The sequence below is a fragment of the Ochotona princeps genome, chromosome 8 (assembly GCF_030435755.1).
Source record: "Ochotona princeps isolate mOchPri1 chromosome 8, mOchPri1.hap1, whole genome shotgun sequence".
In the NCBI taxonomy this organism is placed as follows: Eukaryota; Metazoa; Chordata; class Mammalia; order Lagomorpha; family Ochotonidae; genus Ochotona; species Ochotona princeps.
Window position 1 is genome coordinate 26,250,679 of NC_080839.1, and position 14,213 is coordinate 26,264,891.

Below are 14,213 nucleotides of genomic sequence, written 5' to 3' on the forward strand. Positions count from 1 at the left end.
CAAAAACTGTGCATAGGGAGAAAGAATATGATGGTGTCAACTAGACAGAGAGTGGTCAGCTCCTCTGGAAGAAAGGGAGCTGCACAGGGAGCAGCACAGGGAACAGCAGAGTTCCCAGAAGAGAAGGTTCGTGCAGGAGATAAGGCAGGCTTAATGTCCCAAGGAGGAAAATAACAAATGTCTGTGATATTAGCTGTTATCATTATTACTGGATTTCTTGGCACTTAGCTCTTGGCTCTTGAGCATTTCTTTATAGTCCCAAAGCTTTGGGCCGTCCTCTACTGCTTCTCTAACTACAAGCAGGGAGCTGGAAGTGAAGTGGAGCAGCCTGGACATGAACTGGCACCGATATGGGATCCCAGTGCCTGTAAAGATGAGGATTAAGCCACTCAGCCATTACACAGGGCCCTAAAACCTTTTTAAAAAGACAAAAATCTAGAAGAATTTGTATTTTGAATAGCTGCATTTTTTCTAGCAAAAAAAAAAAAAAAAAAGTCAATGTGTATAAAAATAAGTTTGGGGCCTGGCACGGTGGCCTAGCAACTAAAGTCCTCACCTTGAACACACTGGCATCCCATATGGACACCGGTTTTTTTTTTTTTTTTTTTTTTAGTGGGCGCCAGTTCTAATCCTGGCTGCTCCATTTCCCATCCAGCTCCCTGCTTGTGGCCTGGGAAAGCAGTCACGGATGGTCCAAAGCTTTGGGAACCTGCATCCGTGTGGGAGACCTGAAAGAAGCTCCTGGCTTCGGATTGGCTCAGCTCCGGCTGTTGCGGTCACTTGGGGGGTGAATCATTGGACGGAAGATCTTCCTCTCTGTCTCTCCTCTTCTGTGTATATCTGCCTTCCTAATAAAAATAAATAAATAAATAATAAGTTTGATTTGATTCAGTTTTACATATTTGGAGCTTCAAACAAACATCTAAGTGCACCAAATGAAGGAGTTCAATGAGAATGAATGGCAGAAAAAGAGAACAAGAAAGAAGCAAAAAATCATGAGTTTCCAAATCCAGAAAGGTGAAGTTTTTGGCTATTGTTTACTGGAGCCAGGCTGGAAGCCTAGACATGAGTAAGACAAAGGAACCAATAAATAAAGGGGAAGATCCCTTCTCAAAACAGAGTCAATAGAAGGAAGACCTGATTTACCTCATTTGACTTCTCTGCATTCCCATTGTAGCTTCTACCTGGGCATCTATGATAGTTTTTTTGTTTTGTTTTGTTTTGTTTTTTGTTTTGAGAGTGGGGGTCCCCAGTTCCTATCTTTCTTGATCTGGCTAATTCCTATCTTTTGGTTAAGAATAAATCTGGTTTCTGGGCCCGGCAGCGTGGCCTAGCAGCTAAAGTCCTCGCCTTGAAAGCCCCGGGATCCCATATGGGCGCCGGTTCTAATCCCGGCAGCTCCACTTCCCATCCAGCTCCCTGCTTGTGGCCTGGGAAAGCAGTTGAGGACGGCTCAATGCATTGGGACCCTGAACCCGCGTGGGAGACCCGGAAGAGGTTCCTGGTTCCCGGCATCGGATCGGCACGCACTGGCCCGTTGCGACTCACTTGGGGAGTGAAACATCGGACGGAAGATCTTCTCTCTGTCTCTCCTCTTCTGTGTATATCTGGCTGTAATAAAATGAATAAATCTTTAAAAAAAAAAAAAAAGAATAAATCTGGTCTTTGTTTCTCTAGGAGGGCATTCCTATACAACACTGTCACCCATCTCCTACTTCCAGGACACAAACCACATGCTGACTTAAAGTGATCCTGTTTGATAATCCTTACCTGTAATCAATACCCAGTAGCCTACTGGATTGTTAACTTGTCAGACCCCAACCTTGACCCCTTTTCCCCTTACCCATATCACAGCTCCTCAAGGTCAAGGACTTCACTTTCTTCAACTTTAGTTCCATGATGACCAGCACACCACTCAGCTCAATGAATCATGGAGGCAGTTCCTTCGGTGAGTATCTGAGATCCTCTATCCAACTCCTGCAAAATAGAATGGCATGAAACATCCAGTGTTTCTCAACCCAAGGACAGTCTGTCCTCTCCACCTGTGAACAAGAAGTCAGGGACAGGGATGAAGAACACCAAGGCATGTTGAGCTTATTTTGTAGCAGTTTGTATTCATTTAGACATTGGAACTGATAAAGGTTGCATCAAAACTCCCTAAAAGATCCAAGATGCCTTTGTTCCTTTTTTACTCTCTATCTTTGAACATGTTCCTATTAAAAGATACTTATTTCCCCTATTTCATCACCAAGTGCTCACAACTTTTATGTTCTTAATTCTTCAGAGAATAAAGATGCAATTATTACATGAAAGTGACCATTTTGGTAGTTCAGACTTACAAATACTAGTTACTGGCATTTACAGAATGAAGCAAGCTACCCAACTAAATACCAGGTGCTCTGCACACTTGCTGTAACACCTCATTCCTGAATACAAACAACTCATATGACCTTTACATAAAGAATTTGTTTTCTGTTTAATTTATTTTTCCATTCTGAAATAGAGATTCATCCGTTATGGAAAAGAAGTCAATTACTGGGTAAACACCTCATAACTAAATCCTCTGGTATTTAGTCTTAAAACATCCTACACATCCTGACACTTTGAACTTAAAATACTTAACATTATGCTAAAGATTAAGTATAATTTAAAATGTTAAAGGAGTTAGTATTCTCATCTTCATTTATTATTAATTAATCAATTTGAAAGGCAGAGTGTGTGAGAGAGAGAGAGAGCTATCTTCCATCTGCTGGTTCATTCCTCAAGTGACTACACTAGCCAGGGCCAGAAGCAGGAGTCTGGAGCTCTTCCAGGTCTCGCCTATAGGTGCTCATGCCTAAAGACTTGGGCTATCTTCCACTGCCATTCCAGGTGCATTAGCAGTGAGCTGAATCAAAAGTGCAACATCCAGGACTTGAATAGGAACCCATATGGAATACTGGCACAGCAGGTGACAGTATAACCTGTTATGCCACAGCGACAACCCCATCAGTCTTACTTCTTAACTAAACTAGTTGAGAGATTGTGTACTTTCCCTGGTAATTAGGTTTTGACAACAAAGCTAAGGAAAAAGTTTCATAAGGAAAAAGTTTGTGCAGAGCCAATCTGGATGAGGTCTTGTATACGTTTCTGACTAGGATTACTGGAAGTCAGAATAGAATTCCTGATGTAATATGCTTTTATGTCCCATCTCTGCACAAAAGCTACTTTCAAGTCTCCTTTCCCCATTTGTGGTCCAACTGCTAGGTCCTGAATACTTGAATGCTTTTTGTTCTCAAGAGCTGAGGGCCACCAAGTTGTGTGCCCATCATGACCCTTGTGTATACCATTCTCTGCCTCCTGTCACTCTCTAAGGCCTTCTATAGGAATAAAAACATTTACATTCTAAAGCACACTTAAAAAGAATAATTTAGGGGAAAACATTGTGGCACAGCGGATTAAAGCACTACTTGAGACACCTGCATCCACACTGGAGTGATGTTTCAAGTCTTTGACACACCACTTAAAATCCAGCCCGCTGCTAGATCAAATGGGGAAGCCAATGGATGACGGCTCAACAGCTTGCGTCCCATGTGGGAGACCTGAGTGGAGCTCCTGGTTCCTGGCTTTGGCCTGACCTAACCTGACTACTGAGGCCATATGGGGAGTGAACCAGTGGGTAGAAGATTGATTCTCTCTCTCTGCTTTTCAAATAAATAAATCGTCAAAAATATTTTAGTGTTTTCTCAATTCTAAAGCATCTAGTATGTATTTTTCACCTTTAAATGTTTGTAAAATTGGAATTTTACAATTATTTCATTTTCTTTTTTAAGATTTATTAGTTTGTTTTTTATTTAACAGGCAGATTTTAGAGACAGATAAGGAGAGAGAGATCTTCCATCTGCTGACTCACTCCTCAAATAGTTGCAATGCCCAGAACTGAGTTGATCCAAAGCCGGGAGCTTCTTCTGGGTTTCCTGCATGGTTGCAGGGGCCTAAGGACTTGGGCCATCCTGTGCTGCTTTCTCAGGTGCATTATCAGGGAGTTGGATAGAAAGCAGAGCACCTGGGACTTGAACTGGTGCTCTGAAATGAGGCTATTGCAGGAAAGCCCATGGACTTGCTGTGCTGGACCATCTATTCTGACTAAGCAGAAGTGGACTACTTTTGGAGACTGGCAGAGTATCATCACCACTATGCACGTATTTGTTTCCTCTTGAAGGTAAAATATGAAAAGACAGATAAGCCGGGATGGGTGTGTTGGCTCAACTGACTAATCCCCCACCTGCAAGCACCAGCTTTCCCATTTTGGCACCAGCTCATGTCCTTGCTGTTCCACTTCCAATCCAGCTCCCTGCTTGTAGTCTGGGAAGGCAGCAAAGGATGGCCGGGTCCTACACCCACATGGGGGACCCAGAGGAGGCTCCCAGCTTCTGACTTTAGGTTGGCTCAGCTCCAGCCATTGCAGCTGTTTGGGGAATGAACCAATGGATGGAAGATCTTTCTCTTTGTCTCTCCTTTTCTCTGTAAGTCTGCTTCCCCCCCCCCAAAAAAATAAATAAAATCATAAAAAGGAAAAAAAGATATGTGAGTCTTTTTTCTATAATAATAATGAAAGCATTTTAAGATTATACAATACTTTCCTATAATATTTTGGAGAAGACAGTTTTATTCCTATGAAATGCTTATTATGGAAATTGTTATCCAAACATTCCTAATTGCTAAAATTGAGAACAAATGGAAATTCAGAGCACAACATGCTTGCCCTAACATTTGCAATTTCCAGGACAAGAGTATAAGTAGAAGGCTACATACCATAAACCTCAATCATTGAATACACTACTAAAATAATAAATAAATATGTTCCAATCACATTTATTGACGACTTCTCAAATATATCACATTATGACACAAGTTTAAAGACATGGAAAGCATTGGTTTTTATATGACTGAAAGACAACAGTTAAATAATTAGGTTCTACACTGTGCATTTGGGTGTCCACTGATGGATTGGTGATGTTTGGGTGAGTAATAGATTACTACGTATTTGTTACTTTAAAATATTTTATTTCCCTTTTTAGCAAAATAATTGTTAAAAGTGAGGGATCATGTAATTTGTGTTCTGTTGACAAAAGCAGTTGAGAACTTTTCTTGAATTGGTGTACTTGGAAGTAACCAGAGTAGGCCACTCAAAAATATACTACTTTACCATGAAGATTATCTTGAACTAAAGGCAGTAAAGAAGCAGAAAACAGAAAGAACTCTTTGTCCTGTCATATACTGTAATGCAAAATGCAAGTTTCTCCCGGTCAGAGTGCTAACCTCTTCTCTCCTTTTCCAGGAGGACAACCCTCATCACCCAGACGAATCTGCATGAACGAACTTCTCTGAAATAACTCCTATCATCCATTCATCCCAACACACATATACCTTCCTACAAGTTACTGCTCTAAGAAGCCCTTGTCACTTCACAATGTATTACCTTTCATTAAAATAGTATGCAACATTTTATGTAAGAAACATAAAATAGTTTCTTACCATTTCTTTGAGTCTTCACTTGTTTTCTAGGAAGTCCTTCACATATGTAAAAAGTAAGATATAACATTAAATGAAATTTACACACCTTTTCTTCTGTTAATCTCTCTTTTGTCAGTTTTGCTTTCAGGCTTCAGTTACAGAACCCATGAGGGCGAAACAAATTTTTTTTTGTCCTACACAATTCTTAGATTAGTGTTAAATTTTTTATCACAGAAAACTTAAAATATTTATTTACATAGATAATCCCCCATGTCTCCCTCATCCAGTTTTGGTAATTATCAACTCTTGGTCAACTTTGCTTCATTTATATTTGTTAGCAGCTTCTACTCAATTATTTATTTGAAAGGCAGAAGGTCAGAGAGATAGAGAGAGAGAGAGAGAAAGATAAAAAGAGGCAGAGTGATAGAAAAGAGAAAGAGAGATTGATCTTGCATCTGCTAATTCACTTCTCAAAGTCCGCAACAGTCAGGACTGTGCAGGACTTAAGTCAGAAGCCTGTCACCCACTCTGGTTCTCCCACCTTGTGGCAAAAACACACGTACTTGAGCTGTCACTGCTGCCTCCAAGAATGTACATTAATGGGAATCTGGGATTGAAATCCAGAGACTCCAATATGAAATGTGGGTATCCCAAGCATTATTTTTTTGTGTGTGTGTTTCTTTTTTTTTTCTTTTTTTTTAAAATTGTATTTTTGACAATCTTTGCATAGTTAATTAGGGTAAAAAGGTTCAAGGGCTATAGGCAAGTGGGTAAGACTATTATTTCCATATTGATTATTTCCTTCATGTATCTGAGGTAAAGGGGGTTTTAAGGGAGAAGCCCCACCCAGTTTCCCACCCCAGGTTCCGGATGTGGGGCATGCTCGAGGGTCGTGCTCAAGTGGTTGTGATAGTTCACCAGTTATGAATTGCTGCCAGTGTCACCACTCCAAGCATGATGAGGTCGTCGAAGAATCCACTGATTGACATAGTCCATCATAGAGTCTTCGTTTGCCCAGTATTTTCATTGCCAACATACAGCTGAGGTGGTTGATTGACTTGTTCTGTCCTCAGTCCTTTCGTGGTTAGGGTTCCGAGTCCAACATTTCGATTGGGGAGATCTCCAAAGAAACTTTGAGGTGTTCCCAGTCCAGATTCTTTTATGTACTAGTAAGTACAGGGCCCGGTACAGTCCATCGCCCCGAACAGCTGGTGGTTGCAATTGCTGGGCTGGTTCTGTTTTCAGCCCCGACTTCCACTAGAACCAATGGGTGTTGCAGTCCAGCCTGGCTCTGCCCAGCACATACTCGGCCCTCACATAAACCAGTGGGAGCTGCAGCCTAGTTGGAGCGACCCATAATTACCCCCACCAAGCCTGCCCCCTACCCTGGTTTGCCAGTATGTGTAGCAGACTAGTCCAGTCCCAAGCATTATTTTTTTTAAAATGTATTTATGTATCTATTGGAAAGTCAGATATACAGAAAGAAAGAGAGAGATAAAGATCCTCCATCTGCCAGTTCACTGGCCACAAAGAAATTGAGCTGATCTGAAGCCAGGAGACAGGAGGCTCCTCCAGAGCTTTGGCTCCATTCAATTCTTAATTTTTTTTAAGTGAAGGCATTACATAATTTAACCCATGAATCATCAAAATGCATCTCTAACAAAAAAAGGGCTTCTTAAAATTTACCTTTTTTCTTTGAATCAAAAATAATAATTTATCAGGCCTGGCGTGGTGGCCTAATAGCTAAAGTCCTTGCCTTGAACATGCCGGGATCCCATATGGGTGCTGGTTCTAATCCTGGTAGCCCGGCTTCCCATCCAGCTCCCATCCGTCCTCAACGACCCAAAGCTTCAGGATACTGCACCTGTGTGGGAGACCCGGAAGAGCTCCTTGCTCCTGGCTTCAGATTGTTGCAGCATTGGCCACTGCGGTCACTTAGGGAGTGAATCATCAGACATAAGATCTTCCTCTTTGTCTCTCCTCCTCTCTCTATATATCTGATTTTGCAATAAAAATAAATAAATCTTAAAAAAAGCACTACTTTCTCAATATTTAATTTTTTAATTCACTCTTTTTTAAAAGATTTATTTAATTTTATTAAGATTTATTTATTTATTTATTTATTTATTTATGATATACAGAGAGAAGGAGAGACAAAGTGGAAGATCTTCCATCCGATGGTTCACTCCCCAAGTGGCAGCAATGGCCAGAGCTGAGCCAATCCGAAGCCAGGAGCCAGGAACTTCTTCTGGATGCAGGGTCCCAATGCTCTGGGCCATCCTTCACTGCTCTCCCAGGCCATAAGCAGGGAGCTGGATGGGAAGCAGGTTGGCCGGGATTAGAACCGGCGACCATATGGGACACTGGTGCATTCAAGGCCAGGACTTTAGTTGCTATGCTATTGTGCCGGGCCCAATACTTGATTTTTAACAAAACTTTCATAGGATTGGAGAACTCTTTATTTTACCAAGGAATTAAAAACTGACAGTGTCAATATAATTTACAAATCAGCATTTATATTTAGAGATGAGCCATTCTTTTTACATATCAAGGTTATATGTTTTAGTATAACCTGATTCTATATAATTTAGTATAACTTGGTTATAATATTGATAATAATTACATAAAATATTACTTAAAATAACATCTATCCATACAGTATTAGTTTTTTTTCATTTTTGTTTTCAATACTGATGTGATAAAGAAGACAAAAGAAGCACCCTATATGAACTGAATTGCTTGAATCTCTCTTCAAGGAGTCAAGCGTATGTGTATAAATGCGTATAGATATAGGTTTATTCAAGAACTTCTTTATATTCATATAGATTGTTTTTTATTTTGATTTATATTTAATTTTCTTAGAATATCATTTTGTCGATTATTCCACATTTTGTATTTTCTACATAAAAATACACTTTCTCTTATGATTTAAAAAGTATTTTAAATTACTTAAAAAGTGAACTAGTCAAACTTAAGTTGGTCTGCTAATGCTTTTTGTAAGCTTCTGCTAGCATCATTAATAGCAAGCAAGAATCCATCCCAAACCACTATGATTAACACAAAATCAACCATATCTTCCACAGTACACCACAATTTCTTTTTTATTTGATCATCCTTTACTGTTTCATGTAACCATCCCAGCACAGCTTCCTATCTTGTCCAAATCTGACCACTTGAAAAAATTTACATCTCTATTGTTAACCAAGAATAGCTGTAAGATCAATTTTGATGTATGTTTAATTAAGATGGTCCGTTTTGGAAACATCCAGTAAATACTGCATGTGTTTGAATCAAAAAACATCTTTGGGGGCCCGGTGACGTGGCCTAGCAGCTAAAGTCTTCACCTTGAACGTGCTGGGATCCCATATGGACGCTGGTTCTAATCCCGGCAGCTCCACTTCCCATCCAGCTCCCTGCTTGTGGCTGGGAAAGCAGTCGAGGATGGCCCGAAGCCTTGGTACTCTGCACCCATGTGGGAGACCTGGAAGAAGTTCCTGGCTCCTGGCTTCAGATCGGCTGTTGCGCTCACTTGGGGAGGGAGACACGCTGATGCTGAATGAATGTGAATGCCTGTGTGTGTCTGTAATAGCAAGGCACAAGACTGGGGCAGAGGCCTCCCTGTCTGAGTCTTAGAGTTGCACTGCAGACGAATAATGCGTGTAATATTAATAATACCTGACCATACTCATGTGTTACATTTTTTGAAGTGCTTCCATATTTATAATTTCTTTTGATCTTTACAATAACCTACGGACTAGATAGGGTAATTAGAGATGAGAAACAGAGGTCTAGAGAGGTTAAGTGATTTATCTAAAATTACACATCTAATTAGTGGTAATGCTAAGAGTGGAATCTAGAATCTCTGCATATAGAATAGAATCTCTACCTGTTTTACTACACTATGCTATGCTGTCTCATAATGTTTCTGAGACAAAATGACCTGACAGTTGAATAGGTTACATCCCAATGTTTTTCATTCCTTAAAACTATAAATTTTACTAGAGAAAGTAAATATAGCACAAGAATGAAAGACAAAAGCCATGTGCTCTTTAACATTTGCTCACACCATGTGGAACCAATAAATCCCTATTGACCAGGGTTTCAGAAACTGGAGATCTATCTACTCAGGAGCAAAGGTTCACTTGAGTGGTACACAGCCACTCCTCCAGGCCTGGGGAGCCATATTCGTAACTTAGTCCTACGGCCCTGAAAACAACGCCGGGAACATAAACAACCACTTCTAAAAGCCAGGACTTTGGAGAATGATTACCTCTTAGGAGTTCAACCTAGAAGTATAGAACATTGCATGAAAATGAATATATACTCTTTTTTTAATGAAAATGAACATACTCTTAATCCTGCCATCCAAGATTTTTGATAGTTCTTTTGCATAGTTTGCCCAAGTCTACCTCATGGCCTCTGCCCTCTGCTCACATTGAGCCAAGACCTCAATTGCTTATTAGAATTCTTTTTTTTTTTTTTTTGTGGGCTCAGCATGACAGCCTAGTGGCTAAAGTGCTTGCCTTGCTTGTGCTGGGATCCCACATGGGCCCCTATACCTGTCCCGGTGCCTGCTCCACTTCCCATCCAGCTCCCTGCTTGTGTCCTGGCAATGCAATAGAGGATGGCTCAAAGCCTTAGGACCTTGCACCTGTGTAGGACACCCGGAGGAAACTTCAGGCTCCTGGCTTCAGATCCATTCAGCTGTGACAGTTGTGGCATTTGGGGAGTTAACCAGGGGATGGAAGATCTTTCTCTCCTTTCTAAAAATCCACCTTTCCAATAAAAAATAAGTAAATCTTAAAAAAAAAATCAAAACTTTTCCCCTTCATTTTTTAGTGTGCTTGAACTTAGAATGCATCGTCACTTGATGGCACCTTAAGTGAAACAGAATACTGGAAATTGTTCCCGATGGTTACCTTGAGAACTCTGTTGGTTGCAGTTTTTACAACAACAATGCATTACTTTTATAATAAAAACAAAATTTTAAAATGCTACACAGAAAATCTCATGTGGTTTATGTAATGTATCTTTTAGCACTGAAAAACTAGTGAGAATGTAATAACTGTAATCAACATTTCATAAGGTTTTATATTCATAGTGGAGTTTATAAGCTCTTCCATGCTAGCAATTGGCTTGAAAAGTTCTGCGACATTCCTCACAGCAGTTAGCCACTCCTTAAAGCTCCTTAGAAATGGCCATGTTATACTGTATACATAATATATGTATATATATAGTATATATTATATATATATATAATATCGTACTTGCTTATATACTGGATAATTTTATTCCATCAGAATGAGAAACCCTTGAAGGAAGGAGCTATGCTTATTAATTTTTGTGTCTCCAGCACTTACATAGAGTCAAGCCTATGACATTTATCAAATATATGAATGAATGACCAGCCTGTAGGAACTTGATTTTTTTTTTTTTTTAAAGATTTTTTATTCATTTTATTACAGCCAGATATACACAGAGGAGGAGAGACAGAGAGGAAGATCTTCCGTCCGATGATTCACTCCCCAAGTGAGCCGCAACGGGCCAGTGCGCGCCGATCCGATGCCGGGAACCAGGAACCTCTTCCGGGTCTCCCACGCGGGTGCAGGGTCCCAATGCATTGGGCCGTCCTCGACTGCTTTCCCAGGCCACAAGCAGGGAGCTGGATGGGAAGTGGAGCTGCCGGGATTAGAACCGGCGCCCATATGGGATCCCGGGGCTTTCAAGGCGAGGACTTTAGCCGCTAGGCCACGCCGCCGGGCCCAAGGAACTTGATTTTTAAAAAAGATGTATTTCATGGGCCTGGCATGGTGGCCTAGCGGCTAAAAGTCCTTGACTTGAATGCGCCAGGATCCCATATGGGCACCAGTTCTAATCCCGGCAGTTCCACTTCCCATCCAGCTCCCTGCTTGTGTCCTGGCAATGCAGGACGGCCCAGTGGCTTGGGACCCAGAAGAGCTCCTGGCTTTGGATCTGCACAGCACCGGCCACTGCGGTCACTTGGGGAGTGAATCAATGGACAGAAGATCTTCCTCTCTGTCTCTCCTCTGTGTATACCTGACTTTGCAATAAATATATCTTTTAAAAACATATATTTCATTTTTATTTGAAAGATAGAATTAAAAGAAAGATCTTCCATCCACTGGCTCATCCCCCAATGGCTTCAACAGCCAGAACTGAGACAATCTGAAGCCAGGAGTGAGGAGCTTCTGCTGGGTCTCCAACATGGGTGCAGGGGTCCAAGGCTTTTGGTCATCCTTGACTGATTTCTAGACCATAAGCAGGGAGCTGTACCAGAAGCAGAGCAGATAGGACATGAACTATGGCATTCAAATGGGATGCCTGTGCTGCAGGTGGAAAATTAGCTGCCTATACCACAGTTCTACCCCCAGAAACTTGATTTTTTTTTAATATTTCTTTTTTGTTTTATTGGAAAGGCAGATTTTACAGAAAGGAGATACAGATAAAGGTCTTCTACCCACTGGCTCACTCCCTAAAAGTGGCCACAAAGTCCACAGCTGAGCCCATCCAAAGCCAGGAGCCAGCAGCCTCCTGCAGGCCTGCCTTCCTTATGGGTGTAGCACTCCAAGGGTTTGGGGCATCCTCCATTGCTTTCTCAGGTCATAAGCAGGAAACTGAATGGGAAGTGGAGCAGCCGGGACATGAACCGGCGCTGATACAGGATGTTGGTACTTGCAAACTAAGGATTAGCTGCTTAAGCCTTGCACCAGCCTGATTGTTTTTAAAGTATTTATTTTCATTTATTTGAAAGGTTGTAAGACTGGGACACACACACACAGTGTGGGGAGAGAGAGATCATCAAAGGTTCACTCTCCAAATGTTTACAAACAGCCAGGTTTAAGTCAAGCTGAAGCCAGGAGCCTGGAACTCCATCTGGATTTCCCATGTGGTGGCAAGGATGCAACCACTTGAGCTATCACCTACCACCCCAGGGACTACATTAGCAGAAAGCTGAAAGGAGAGCCAGGACTCAAATCCTGGCACTTCAATGTGTGATAAAGGCATCTCAAGCACAATTTCTTTTTTTCTTTTTTAAAAGATTTATTCATTTTATTACAGCCAGATATACACAGAGGAGGAGAGACAGAGAGGAAGATCTTCCGTCCGATGATTCACTCCCCAAGTGAGCCGCAACGGGCCAGTGCGCGCCGATCCGAAGCCGGGAACCTGGAACCTCTTCCGGGTCTCCCACGCGGGTGCAGGGTCCCAATGCATTGGGCCGTCCTCAAGTGTTTTCCCAGGCCACAAGCAGGGAGCTGGATGGGAAGTGGAGCTGCCGGGATTAGAACCGGCGTCCATATGGGATCCCCGGGCTTTCAAGGCGAGGACTTTTAGCGGCTAGGCCATGCCGCCGGGCCCTCAAGCACAATTTCAACTGATGTTCCAAAAGCCCACCTCTCAACTGTTTGAAATGTTATTTCCACCTATGAAATCTGTTTGCCTCTGGAGAAAGCATTTGCTCTCTGCTAATATATGGCCTGCTGGTTTTTCGTCTGTGATCAGTGAATGGCAGCCATATGCAAGAAATATTATTTTTAAAAACTGTCTCCATATTCTAAAGTGTACAACCTTAAGTTTCTGTGTCAGATGTGTTAATCTATCTAATTTACATCTAATCATTGAGTAAGAAAGTAAAGGAAACCACATTCAGGCTTGTTATTATATTAGATATCTTTGAAAGACATGTTGTGATGGGAAATTGGAAACATTTTTTCAAATTACTCAAATCTAAAGAAAATCATTTTGCCAAAGAGAAGGCCTCTGACCGCTAAACCATGATATCCTGAGGATAGAGAGGAAGTCTGGGTGTGTAAAGCCCCATGGTGAAGGATTGAGCATATTTTTTTAAAGGTTTTGGTACAAGAATAAAAAATAGAAATTCTTGACAACATCTGAAATGTGAGAAAATAAGTACAAATCATAATCTGATATGCAATTAATACCCAGAATATATAAAGGACACCTGCAATGCAAAAACCATCTAACAACCCAACTTTAGAATGGATAAGATGGGCCCGGCGGCATGGCCTAGCGGTTAAAGTCCTCGCCTTGAAAGCCCCGGGATCCCATATGGGCGCCGGTTCTAATCCCGGCAGCTCCACTTCCTATCCAGCTCCCTGCTTGTGGCCTGGGAAAACACTTGAGGACGGCCCAATGCATTGGGACTCTGCACCCGTGTGGGAGACCTGGAAGAGGTTCCAGGTTCCCGGCTTCGGATTGGCGCGCACTGGCCCATTGCGGCTTACTTGGGGAGTGAATGATCGGACGGAAGATCTTCCTCTCTGTCTCTCCTCCTCTGTGTATATCTGGCTGTAATAAAATGAATAAATCTTAAAAAAAAAAAAAGAATGGATAAGATTTGGTAGACATTTCTCCAAAGAGAGATAAGTGGCCAATAGTACAGAAAAAGATGCTCAACATCACTAATCAAGTTCCCAAATGTGAACCAAAACCACAGTGGCATACCACTTAATAAACATGAAGATGCCTATTATTAAAGCCAAAAAAATGGAGTGTAACAGGTGTTGGCAAGAACATGAAGAAATTCGAAATCATGTGCATTGATGGTAGGATTACAAAATGATGTTGTTTCCATGGAAAACAGCATAACAGTTCTTTCGAACTTTAAACATGGAATTGTCATATATTCTAACAATTCCACTTCTGGATATTAACCCATAGATTTGGGAGTGGGG